We start from the raw sequence: 13,685 nt of genomic DNA, 5'->3' as shown, positions 1-13,685 counted from the left end.
AGGACTGCGCCTTTGAATACATACTTTATCAAAGAGCTTGGCGATGTCAAATCTATGGTAAGATCAATTTTTACGGCAGAGTTATCTTTATTTCCCGATGAACTCCATCGTTTTAAGCACATAACCAGATTTCTAGGATGCGAAGATATAGCAGTACTTTTTCTGTGGGCGGTTTTAAGGTTACATTTGTGACATGTGACTTTGTTTTCCGTGCCTAGAGTTTCTTCGTTCCAAAATTCTTCTACACAATCTTTCGTTCCTATTGCAATCCCTTCGCCTTTCTTAGGAATTTCCGCTGTAATACAATCAAATATACAGCGTTACACGCTACACACTTGTACGCATAGGTAAGATCTCCTTCAAAGTCTCTCGCAGAACTGCTTTTCTCATCTCTTAACTTGACCATAATTGCCGTGAAAGCCTCGAGCCATGTTGCTGTCCTTTTGTAAAGCCATCAAACCCGAGCAGGTCTAATAGCTTTGTTGGATCGATCGGATTTCCAGGAATACTATTCAGGTAACCAATTGTCGTTCCAAGAGATGTAGTGTAGGGCAGGTCTACAGCGGCACTATTTCCTTTAAAAGAAGAAGAATATGAAAGAAACTGTAGAAGCGCATCAAGCCAGCAATTGTTAGACGACTTCGATATTCCTGTGACCAAAATACCTGCCGGGCCTTCGACTTTGTGGCTTGAAGAAGTTTGGTGTTCTGTCCTGTTTACATGTCCCTTTTGTTGTTTTCGTTTTGTAAGTTGCGGTACATGCTTGCTTAATTTGGTTCCTTTTGGTTAAAATCTATTTTTTTGTTCTTCATTGTCTTGGAGTTCTTCTCAGGGTATTCAGGAACAGAGAATTTTGGAGGTTGCTGATAGACCCCATGCTTCTTATCGGGCGATTGCAATGTCTTGGGTATTTTGGCCCATGATTCCGTCGATCCAGGAAATTCAGAGACATCCCCGTGGCGTATCTTGCATTTTCTTGGAAGGGTTAGCGCTTTCTTAGATTTTAAAGCCCTGTGGAGAGTTGCGCCAAATACTCGAGCGCGACCCCTGATGTGAGCTCTCCGCTCGGCGACAAACTGGTAAAAAAAATCGTTATATTTTATAAGTTTCATGTAATTTTCTATTTGACCATTGGTGGCCATTGGAGACTTTTTCTGAGGACAGGAACATAGCTTATAATGGGCTGTTTCCTATACAATGTATTCAGCAGGAAAGGCGCTCAACAAGGGTGCTAAATGCAACTTCGATTTTATAAATGCTAGCAATTCTGGTGCATAACAAGGGTTGTTGTTCCTATTGCTCTTCTGTACATTGTTGTCTTTCTGGAAGATATGTTTTTCAAAATACGCAACAAAAGGGTTTTGGCCGCCTTGTTCTACATCTTCTATCAATGTACTTGGAAGGTCGCTAAGTGATGCGTCATCGATGTCCGCTTGCACTTTGTTTTTGTTATTACAATTTAAGGCCTCAATTATCTTTTTAACTCGCCCGTAAGCCGCCAATATCTGCTTACTTTGATTTTTATTAGTCATCAGAAGAGAAATGTCCTCGAGAATCAATGTAAACTCATTCAAAGACGTGCATTCACTAAAAAGGAAACTGTATACATCATGAAATTATACTACCTGCCTTTACATATCTTCTTGCAGATATTATGTGCCCCTCGCAAAAAATATGCGCAACAATAATGAGGTGTCATCAAACGTACGTCGCCCGGCAACTCTGTATCAGTGGTTAGCGGAAGCTTCTTTCCAAGAACTTCTGGATGGTTTTTTGTTTATCCCTTAAGGAAAAGCTACCAGGGTGGCCTTACCCTGATCCATGTTAATATGCCGTGGCATTTGCACATTTCCATCGCCAAAGATAACATCTCTGCATGCCTAAAGCAATGTAGAAAATGCTGGATAGTAGGAACATCATGCTTGGAAGTATTGAGCTCTGCCAGAGGGATGGGCTCCCTCAACAGGATGACGGACAATCAGCGCGTAGTACAGTACCCTTCGGCCATTCCAATCTGCTATTACTGTGCCCGTCGCGTCAATAAAAGAGACATCTTTTGTACAGAGATCGTGCCACAACCGAACCTGACCCTCTGTCCGTAAGTGCACGGTAAGGAGATCGGCGGCAATGTATGAATGTACCCTTTGATTTAGGACCTCTTGTCATCCTCAGCCATATTTTCTTTAGGAAGTTGTAAGGACTTCGGGATCCTCGCTCAAATGAGACTTTTCCTTGCCTCACTAGATATTTGCTTAATAACATCACAAGACCCTACCCCCGTCAAATTACCCCCTACAAGAGAAGCCTATTCCATTGCATCGATTTGCTCGTGGAAGTATACAGATAGATGTTTTCCGGACTCTGCGAACTTCTGGCGCGTCTAACCTTTGATAAAGAGAGCCTTTTGCAAAGAGGCGTCGTGAAGAACTGAGCCTCCAAGGTCAACGTGGATTCTTCGTTTTTCTTCATCGGAGCTTTTCATAAAGACTTTGAATTTTAAATTGCATGTATCGAAGGAGCAGTAGCCTTTCGCTATAAAGACAAACTCTGCGCCATATTGTCGAGAATTCAACCTCTTCACAGAATGCCATTTGAATGCTAACGGACAACAGGTTTTTACGTATTTGTATAAAATATCTGTCCACACTCTTTGGAGACAATTCTTCTTTTCCGCATTAGGCTTGATTTTTTCCCAGTCCCCAAGATCGAGAACAAACTCTGAAGAAGCCGGCAATTTCACAGTAGAAAAAAGAAGAGTGCCGGACAACATTTTGTAACGCGTCAACTGCTCTATCGTCGCCGAAGACGTAATCACCTAAAAACACCAAAGAAGATAATATGTCCATGATGTAGGAAGAAAAGATAAAACTGTTGGGCTGGAACACATCTGCCACGTGGTATGAGGTCTAAGATAAAATAACCATAAAGTAAAGGGAGACGTTGGGGTTTGCGGCATTAGCTTTTTTTTGCGACATTGCGGCAATTAGATCCCTCTTCAAATCGGGGCTCGAAGCAGCTATTTCTAATAACAAAAACCACGCGGTTCCGCTGTACACCGGCTCAATCAATCAGAATGTAGGGTTTGTTATAGACCATCAATTGGTGGAGTCTAAAGCATATTATAGGGCATGAATCGTTACATTAAAATGACTTCCTTATTAACATGAACGATGTTTTGACAATAGGGTATTAAAACGCAAAATGGCTAGTACCTCCTCAATTGAAGAGTTGTATTCTGCGTTGTAAGCCTTTGCCTCCTAAAACGTTATTAATATAACAATAACGATGACGACGACGATAACGATGATAATGATAACAATAATGATAACAATAATAACAACAATAATAATAGAAATATTAATGATAACAATGACAATAACGTGTTCCAAGTTGTGCTTACCGTCTTTTCGTCGCTGCTGGATTGTCGAGAAGGGAGTTGTGGCCATTCTGCGTCGTAAGCCTTTGCTTTCTAATATGTAGTTATGTACAATAGATGTTTAATAAAGACGCACAAGTTACGTAGCAAACTTTATACAAGCACGCACACGGCCAACCATCGCTTCGCCTCAGATACCGTAATGATTTAAATAAGCTTATTTTTTTGGGTCTTTGGGGGTTGATTATTGGAGAGGGAGCGCTTACTTCATTTCGGCGGTAAATACCAGCTTCTGAACGAATTGAGAGCAAAGCTGTAAAAGGGCAAAGCTGTAAAAGGGGGGCGCCTATTTGAAAGGAGGGCACTTATTCTAATCATTACGGTACTCGCTCCCTCTTGTTAACTCTATTGTAACTGTCAGAAAATAGTTGATTGTTGTATAAAAAAATAGATCTCGTTTTGATTGCTGTTGATTGTATTACAGCGGAAATTGCTAAGAAAGGCGAAGGGATTGCAATAGAAACAAAAGATTGTGTAGAAGAATTTTGGAACGAAGAAACTCTAGGCACGGAAAACAAAGTTACATGCCACAAATGCAACCTTAAAACCGCCCACAGAAAAAGTACTGCTATATCTTCGCATCCTAGAAATCTGGTTATGTGCTTAAAACCATGGAGTTCATCGCCGTGAAAATTGATCTTACCATAGATTTGACATCGCCAAGCTCTTTGATAAAGTATGTATTCAAAGGCGCAGTCCTTCATAAGGGACGCAGAATGGATAACGCATACTATGTGGCAATATTGGGGTGTGATGACCAACGCGTGACTCTCGTTTTCTTGTGCGTCTGTCCTCTAACAGATGCACAGTAGACGCGGACACATGTGACGAGTATTGTTCATGACATGCTGTAACTTTTTCTGTGTAGCTATTAGAGGACAGACGAACGCTACATAAAACTACATAAACGCTCTGGATACCTTTTGGTATTTCCTTTTTGTCAGAAAGGGAGTCACTACATAGTCATTGTACTTAGCCGCTCGCTGTAAAAATCCAAGGACATCATGTATCAATCAGATAAATAGAATTCATTTTCCCGACGAGCATATGCACATTATTTTAGAGATAGTCCCCCCGGGGTAAGGGCCCAAAGGCTTCTCCGAGCAATACGGTATTCGTGAGCGGTTGAAAAATAAAATGGCGTCACTACTTTCAAAGTTGCATATTCTTTCGCTTGGAGCACCTCGTAGCGGTTGTCGTGTTCTGGAATCTATTGCAGGATCAATATACGAAATATACGATCGCGCTATGTGCAAAAACATGGAGCCCGAAGATATACGAGGGAAATATACAGAAAAAGATATATTTGTATCTATGCCCAAAAGTATCAGGAGGCTTTTGAAAATTGGTGTTTTCCTCCATATTAAAACGAAGCACACCCAAATCGTATTTGCTGCCATAATAAAAACGCTCGGTGAGAAGAAATACCTTAGAATAGAATACTGTACAAGTGCTGTTACGCAAAAGCATATGCTATGAGCCCAACAAGGAACACAGTCTGATGAAAACCACTGGACCATAGTGAAAGCGATGACTTAGCTAGTTTTGCCCCTTAAACCCCCCTCCCCCCGCGACGCCCTTCTAGCCGTTTACAGCTAAATACCATTGGCATGCTGCACCCAGCTCTTCATTCGCGAGTAATTTACCTAAAGGGCCGCTCTGTTTTCGGTACCCGAATATGTAGGATAAGTGAGGACAGAAGCCGTAAGTGCGTAAAATACTCCGTTTAAAAAATGAAGTACATGAAGTACATGTTTTGTTACATCGGACCGCCACTAACGCGAGACCTTCTACGTAAACGCGAAATTTACAAGAGTCTCATACCTCGTTGGAAATCACAGACTTTCGGGACCTCAGCGACAAGGCGGAAGACTGGACTCCTTGGGTATTATGTCTTTCATTACTATTACGCCCTGAGACGCCTGTAAAATATAGGCCCAACTCCAAAACGTCAGAAATGCAAACTAAACATCACCAGACCCGGATACTCATAGCTTCCTCCAAGGCATAGACGACCTTCAAAAGCGCATCTAAGCAATGTAATAGAATTGACTCTTTTGTCAAAATATCAACCTTGATTTCTGACCAATTCGTAAACAAATGCTTAAACTCAGAAAAATTTCTTACCACAAAAGTCACAAAATTCCAAACTACAAAAAGCAAACACAGATAAGTCACAAATAGATACCTTTATTGCGCTCCGTCAGGTCCCATTTTACAGCAATCAGTCACAATAATCAATGCTAGAACCTCCATTCTGCATGCCCGCACTGCATCATGGGAGTCTTGGAGACACCTTGACAGACAGGCGGGCAATCTCCTCCCCCAGAATCATAACAGTTTTTTTATAAGTCTCTTCGCCCCGAAGCCAAACAAAACATTTCCAGGTCCAAGGAACCCAGAATGAGCCTGAAAACAATTTTTGAATAAGGTTGGGTAGGAAAGATGGCCCACATTGGAGAGTATGAGGCCATTCACTAGAAAATTCCTTTCTCACTTGGTGAAGCCCAGACAAGGAATTTTCCCATTGAATCAACCTCAGCGTGCAAACATCCATAAGCACAGCATTAATTATGCCCAAATAGACTTTATGATGTCTTAAGGACTCTCCAGATGTGAAAAAGCTGTAATTTTTAAGCAAATTACAAGCAAAACTGTTGTAAGCAACAGGCTGTAGCAGTGCCGTCGCTAGAAGAGGCACCGCAGTGCATTGTTGGAAACTTCAAGGCATACCGTCTTGGGTCAGTAGCTTAACTGGTAGTGTTGGACTTGAAATAGGGGGGAGGTTTCTGTTTTCTGTTTTTCTTACAATTTTGCTCAAAAGTACCCAGGAGTGAAAGGGTTATCGACCCATATGCGGTACACCATCAGTAACAGTGACCACACAGGTAGCCCAGGCTCACGGCGAGTGTAGGTTTTACAGAGTTTGTATGAGCAAAAAATTCGTTCTGAATTGAAAAAAACCCAGTGCTTAACAAATCCACCGATCGTTTCGAAATCCAGAATTGCACGGCAAAATAAACCTTCAAGAATCATAGCACACATATTTATCTTTCCAACCATACCTTTTAATCGTCTATTCGTCCCCGTTTTGCGGTTTGAGCGGCGATAATCTTTTCTTTAAATTTGAAAATATTCGTGATAGCGACGCTCGATGGGCCGTTCGTGGGGAAAAAGACAATACACGCCATGCCAAATTCCCCCAGCCGGGGTAGGCTGCTTCGCAACAGTTTGACCACAGGTAGGCCAGGCTTACGGCGAGTGTAGTTTTATAACAGAGTTTGTATGAGCGAACAAATCTCTTTGAAATAAATATGCTGATTTGAAAATGAAACAGTAGCTTGAAGTTGGTGCTACTCAAACCCGTCATTATTTGCCATTCTAAGCTGTTTTAGCCGCTGCGAATTTTTCCCGTCGCCTTCTGTATAATATACTGAAGGCGACGGGAAACAACACCAGCAACGTCAAGCTACTGTTTTATTTTCAAATCAGCATATTTATTTCAACGAACACTGTTGATGAGCACTTGGAATTTGGCGGTTGTCGGAGTTTGCAACCTTGTCTATTTTATATTCAGAAGGCGACAGGAAACATTTTCAGCGGCTAAAACAGCTTAGAATGACAAATAATGGCGGGATTGAGCAGCAGCAACGTCGAACTACTGTTTTTTTTTTTCAATTCAGAACGAATTTGAGTAGCAGCAAAGTCAAACTACTGTTTTATTTTCAATTCAGAATATTTATTTCAACGAATTTTTTGCTCATTACGAGTTTCACAATTTCTAGTGTTTGACCTCCTCCTCCCGGGTCATTCCTCGGCCCGCTCGGTGAAAACAGCCAATGGGTAAATCTGGTAGATACGGTTGGATCGAACATGGACACATCTATCCGAATCAGCTGATGTAATGTATATTCAATGAGAGAAAAGTTTCGATTTATCTTTTGTCCGACATTCGGTAATACCTTATTAGACATAACTCGCTACGAGTTTAGTATCTTTTGGCATTTTATCCAACAAAATATTGCTTAATTAAGCTTCGTCTCATGTCTTCTTTTGTTGCCCAGCCTCACCCCTTGTTGCTTTATTTCATACAAATGAATTCAAATATAATCAATGAAATCCATCCATTTGACCCAAGTTGAACAGCCCATTCTGAAAATCTACGTCAAAGTAGCAACCAAACTTTGACATTGTTGTACTCTAACCTGTAACACGATGTTCGCAGTTAGATCGGAAACATGCTCGAGCTGCTGAAGATCCACAAAACAAAGGGGATGTCGTCCATGAATGAGTGCCCCTACAATATGTACTTCAGCTTGTATGCAGTATCCAGGGTACTGTAGCGGAAAGTCGAGAAAGGTAGTTCCGTTTAATTTGGTCCACCCAATCAATGGCCATGATGAAGTAGTTGTTGGGATACCTGTGCCCTAGTATACATCTCTCCCTGTAAGTTCGTCTCTCCCTTTTAAATGATGTGAGCATAAAGATTTGGCGTGAAGAGCAATCGCTAACAAGGAAGAAAGCATGAGTAACATGCAAGTTACCGCCCATAACAAGCAATTGCTTCTGGAAAGGATAAAAAAAAGTCGGAGCGGTTAGTTTTCAAGTTAGCGCTGATTGACGGATCAGACTGCTGACGAATTTCGCTGTTACTATGCTGTATCTGATTCGTAGCCTCCTAACATGGCTACTAACTCTTGTGTAACCATAATATTGGCTGTGAAGATTACCTCACAAATTCATGATTTGCTCTTCGCCTTTCAATGAGTGCTGCCCTCTCTCGGGGATCTGTTGTACTTCACAGGGAGTCTTTAATCTTGCTGCAAGTGTCGCACTTGCTAAATCTGTCTTCCTAAAAGACACAATTTGACGTGCTCAATTGTAGTCCCTCTTCTTACAATTTTTGAATCGGTTCATTTATTTTCAAAAACTTTTAAATTGTTAAGAGGCGTTGTCTGTAAGATTCGAGAAAAGTTGGAAATTGGCCCAAAAAACAAATTTTTGTTACTTTGCCTGAATGAAGTACATTATATGGCTGATCGATTGACCCAATAAATTTTTCTTAAAAATTATTTTTTTCCCTGAGCGACCATTTTTGTAAACACCACTTTTTTAACTGCCAAAATCGAAAATCAGCATTTTTTAAAGCATTTATTAAAAAAAAGACTGAAACAAACGACGTTTGTTCTGATTACTAACCTATGTAAGTACATTTGAAAGCAGCAAGATTTAAAAGGATGGATCAAAATTTGATACCATGAATCACCAAGATATATAACCTATTTTATCGTATATTTACACAGCATGCGACTATGCTCCCTTTCGACGGCTATATCTCGAGTAGCGGAGGGTGTTATCATAATCTACTTATATTATCTGAAAGTCCTGAAGTTGGGGAACTTCGCGGGCAACTATATTTTCGGAAAAGGAATATGTCTCAACAATTCCCAAAGTTTGAGTTTTGCTAGAAAGAGATCTGCCAATTTGGACGAGAAAGGACTGGTAGCGAGTCTCAATATTTCCTTCCCCTTAAAAAAAGCAGAAAAGACATTGACAACTACTTTAAACTACGTTTGGGTAAAAAAAGTTTTTTTTAAATTATTCTTCGAAATATTACGCTTGGAAACCGACTATTTGAAGATAGTGCTTAACCGAGTTATTTGAAAATAATACCTAAATATATGACGTATCTAGCTGTCTGATTATCAAATACCTGAATAAAAGCTCGCTTATATCGTGTAATTACGAAAAAAGCGAACTAAAAATCCATTTCCTCTCTTGTTTATAAACATTAATTCAGCGTCTATTCCACACCCACCCCTCCCTCAAGAAGGAAAATGCTCCTGTCTTCTCTTCTAAACGCCCACATGCGCACTCATTACACAAACATTACACAACTAGTAGTTAGAGAAAATAGAATATAGCATGTAATCGCTTTGAAAATAATGTCTAAGTGCGGTATTGGCGAGCGCACGGGTACGGGTTGCGGTTCTATTACCGTTAAGGGCAAAACAATAAGTGAATTCTGCGCACTAAGTGAATGCCGGCGCGATGTTGCTACTCACTTGGAAATGGTGAAGCTCAGAGGAGAGAATGTGTCTTCAGAGAAAAAACTGGTACTGCTGAGGGCAGGTAAGGGTATGCATTTGCACGGCTACGGCATTTTACCAAGTTTTAAAAGGACTGTTTATCTTAGGTTTCTTTGAGGGGTTCGAGTTATTGAGCTTTTCGGTGTGCCCAAAGCATCGAAACAGCTATGGCCTTGGATGGCGGGGACGAAACAAACAATGCTGTATTCCAGAGACAGTAGGGACTTTAAGAACCGAGAACGCGGCGGGTCTAGGACGCGACCGGAAGTGTTTTTTCACATTTTGCCCAACAGCGCATGCGCATGAAGTTCTCTCTTCTTGGCGGGAACGCGACGAATCGAGTTTTGAAGTGCTGTAGAAAACGTGAGTATTCAGCGATACTTTTAATAGAAAGGAAGCGTATTCCAAATATTTTTTCATTATGTATGTTAAGTTTATTCCTTTTTTTAGAGGTAGAGGTTTTACAGAAGTCAAGGGAATCGATTTTTGATTAAAAATGAACGTTTTTTTTCTTAGCAGGTGTGTTCAACCATGGCATCAAACGTGCGAGATGCAAAGGACAAACCTTTAAAGTATGACATCTAATTATCTTTGAATCTATAGTGTATTTTCTATGTTCTTCTGTCATAACTTCTCGTGGATTTCTAATTAACGTAGGCTATACTGTTTAGCTTATTACATAACGGAGCGTAAAATACCCATTTGAAAAGCCATTTTTTTATAAGTAAGATATTTTAAAGTTTAATTAACTTAAGTAAAGTAAATTTTTTATCGGGTTTACCAGACTAATTTTATCGGAAAATAACTTCTATTTATACGTGAATGTACTGAAGTTTTGGGTTCTGATTTTGTTGTTTTACCTTGATTCAATTTGTCAATAATTTCATTTTCATACAAATGAAATACATTGGTCTTGTAATGTATTACTTATAAGTAATACACATGGATAATCTCTTACATGTCTGTAAAAACAGGTTCAAGCATTCATGTTGTCAACACTCATGTGCAACACTGATAGTTTGGACAAAAAAGTGTACATTTTGCTTTTATTTAATTATCTAAATCTTATCATCATGGCCCACATTAATTGAAAGCTTAAATATGTATTTAGATCTATCTTTATTGTCTTGCAAACTTTGTTTTCATTTTTCTCAGTCATATTTGATTGTGTTTGGAAAGTCACACAAGTTCGCTGTAGGGCTTTTTATTCAATATTTAAACATTCTATCAGGGATATAATGGTGTGCATGTTGCAATAACAATTTTTTTTACACAGCAATGTGATCATGTACTGGTCGACCTCCCACAACATAATGTACTGTAGGGAAGTCCTGTTTACCAACCCCTTCCAGTTCAAAAAATCTTCAACTGGGAGAACGGAAGCGTGGAAAAGCCTTGCTGACACTCCAAGAGAGATTTCAGAGAGGGTGATGTGGATGTAAAACCTAAGCGACAAAGAAGGAAGGGAGGAGATGCAATTGAGTTTTTGAAAGAGAGAGCTGACAAAAACAGTGAACTTAGAAAAAAGGAGCTCAACATGAAAAAGGAAATGCAACAACAACAACTACAATTGCAGCAAAAGAATACAGAAATGATGCAAGCTATGGTACAGCAACAACAACAACAACAACAGCAGCAGCAACTCCAGCAGCAACAAATGCTCATGATGCAACAGTTCATAGGAGTGATGGGGAAAATGTTGAACAAATAAGTATTTGATATATGACATGAAGAAACTGTTTACTTTCCAGTTTTTAAATTTTACAAGAGCATAGTTTAACCTGTTTTACAATAAATGCACTGTATTGTATGAGAAGGTGATATTTAGACATATTTTTTGCAAATTTAATTTATTCATCTGAGTCAAATATATTGTTTGCAAATTTAATTTATTCATCTGAGTCAAATAAAAAGATACAAGAACCTATTTTGAGAAACTTGGTAGCCTAAATTTCCTCGAATTATAAAAAAAACTATTTAGGCTAAATTGAAAAAATTCAGGTTCTTATGCGCGGGGAACTACTGTAAAGTATAGTGTTTATTTGTGCTTGATTTGCACAAAAATGTTATTTTTATTTAAAAACAAAAGTTAAAATTTTTATTATCATACAAGATTATATATCTTTTAATACATTTTGTATAAAACATAATATATTTTACAGCAAATGTTTCTATTTTTCACTGTTAACAATTACATATGCACCATTATAAAAGTAATGTGCACATTTTTGTTGTGTTGTTTTGTTGCCCCACCCATCACTTGTTTAAATAGTTTGTCACTGTACTACCTGCATTATACAAACTCAATTTGATTGTTTATTTTCTTTAGTTGAAATAGTCAACCAGTGTAGGAGGATCAATTCCAAAATATTCAGAGGTTGTGTTGGGGTAAAGGCATGTTAAGCCATTTCTCAGAAGGGCACATACCATGTACATCTTTCCAACATGACTGAGTCCAATCTTGAGATTTTTCTTGAAGTCAAGAAATTTGAAATAGTTTATAATGTCAGCAAAAAGCCATTCAACTGAAATACGGACTGTACTAATGGATTCGTTGAAGTCTTGCCTTGGCCCATTGAGTACACCCATTCTAAAAGGCGCTTGCAGATGGTTGTGTAGGGGGTATGCTGGATCCTCATAGATGCACATTTCTTGACCAGCTGGAGAAAAAGCATGTTGTGCCAAGCTGTCATACAATCCTGAGACTGCCAACATTCTTGCATCATGCATCCTTCCCTCTAAAAAAAGAAAAGTTAACATTAGTAAACTGCATACTTATGAATGCATAAATCACCCTTTACCCTCTAAAAACAGAGGATTGGACATCAAACACCCCTGTATCCAACCCCCTCCAAAGTTGTTGTAAAAAGGGAATGGGTGGGTTCTTTGTTTTTCGTGCTGTGTTTTTTTCTAAACTTGATATACCATTCACTGATAAAACATACGGATAAATATCTCACCTACTGGTCCAAATAGTTGGCCGATGAGCCCATTGGGCAATGCAACAGACTGGTATTTGAAAGCGTGTACACGCTTGTGTCCGTTGTAAACAACTCTGATTCAATCCTGGTCTTGTTATTGGACGAACTGTCCCATCTACAAAGCCAAAGCAATTATCCATGGTTGCACCTTTGTTGTGAATTGCATCAGTATATGTTTGCAATGAATTGGGTGGAAAGGATAAAGTTGTTCCACTCTGTTATACGGTGGTGGTGAGCATTCTAGATCCATTTAGTCACTTCATTGCAAATCATGCCGAGCTCTGGCACTGATCTACCGAATATGGAAATCATGTCCGCTTCAGCACGACACACAGCCCTTCTGCTGCATCACAAACCGTTCCGTTAGCACATGTAAACGTATCAGGCATTTGTAAAGCATCTACGAGCAAAGGAACATCTCTCTTTTCAAATCTAAAGTCGGCCTTGCACTCAGCGGGATCTTTATTTTCCAGACAAAATTCTTCGTAGTCCCAGTGGCAAAAAGGCAGGTTTTGCGGCGTGTATTCTTCGAAAAGGACAGCAAATTCCTCTTTGTCTATAAATCGTTCTTCCAGGGAGAAGAGCAAAGCTTCTTGTACAGCTTTAAACGAGTTTTTTGACATTTTTTGAAGCTACCGGAAAAGCAGCTTTTTGTTGACAAGTAAAGTAGCGGGCGCGTCGCCTGTTGCATCTAAACTTCAAGTTTCCCGCGTTTGAGACGCGGTCCTCGCTCCATGCCTCCGACGGTCCTGGGGTTTTCCACGTCGCTGCGTTTTCGGTTCTTAAAGTCCCTAGTCTCTGCACACCCTTCCAAACACCATACAGTTGATCGCTCTGTTAATAAGCATCTTTCTCAATGTATCTTTAAACTCACAGGAAGGTTATTACCTATCGGATCAGGTACGTAACAAATATGTAGAACACGATTAAAGAAAACCAAGACCAAGATAAAATATTATTACCTTTTTAGCGATTTGCCGGCAGTGTCGTGAGAACTTATCGCGAGATCAAGTGATAGAGGTATGCACAGTGTGTGAGTGTCCGCATGTCTTTTTATCCTCACCGAAATAATTGGAAACAACACTCTGCGAGACTGTATAAAAAAATTCAGTTCATATCTCCCCGATAAGAAAACTTTTTAATGCTAGAAGACTTAAGACGATATAATAAAGTACTATT

At 39.6% G+C, this 13,685-nt stretch overlaps 3 long non-coding RNA genes across 5 annotated transcripts in view; 1 reads left to right on the top strand and 2 right to left on the bottom strand.

The window, feature by feature from the left end:
* The window catches only part of LOC116608146, a 30,694-nt gene that overhangs the window by 10,148 nt on the left and 6,861 nt on the right, over nt 1-13,685 (bottom strand). For all 3 annotated transcript variants that reach the window (XR_007312569.1, XR_007312567.1, XR_007312568.1), the window contains exons 3-6: nt 8,167-8,288; nt 7,642-8,002; nt 5,261-5,358; nt 4,357-4,419 (exon numbers count right to left, since the gene is read on the bottom strand). This is a non-coding gene — a long non-coding RNA (uncharacterized LOC116608146). The remainder of the gene's footprint in view (nt 1-4,356; nt 4,420-5,260; nt 5,359-7,641; nt 8,003-8,166; nt 8,289-13,685) is intronic.
* Nucleotides 742-4,350, bottom strand: LOC125570214. The gene is made up of 2 exons (XR_007312571.1): nt 3,213-4,350; nt 742-2,815 (listed from the first exon to the last, which is right to left on the bottom strand). It is a non-coding gene; the product is annotated as an uncharacterized LOC125570214 (long non-coding RNA).
* LOC125570213 lies at nt 9,793-11,061 on the top strand. Its single transcript, XR_007312570.1, has 3 exons — nt 9,793-9,888; nt 10,042-10,097; nt 10,802-11,061. It is a non-coding gene; the product is annotated as an uncharacterized LOC125570213 (long non-coding RNA).

The sequence above is a fragment of the Nematostella vectensis genome, chromosome 8 (genome assembly GCF_932526225.1).
Source record: "Nematostella vectensis chromosome 8, jaNemVect1.1, whole genome shotgun sequence".
NCBI lineage: Eukaryota > Metazoa > Cnidaria > Anthozoa > Actiniaria > Edwardsiidae > Nematostella > Nematostella vectensis.
The sequence above is the reverse complement of the archived record's forward strand: the minus strand, read 5'-3'. Positions and strand labels throughout refer to the sequence as shown.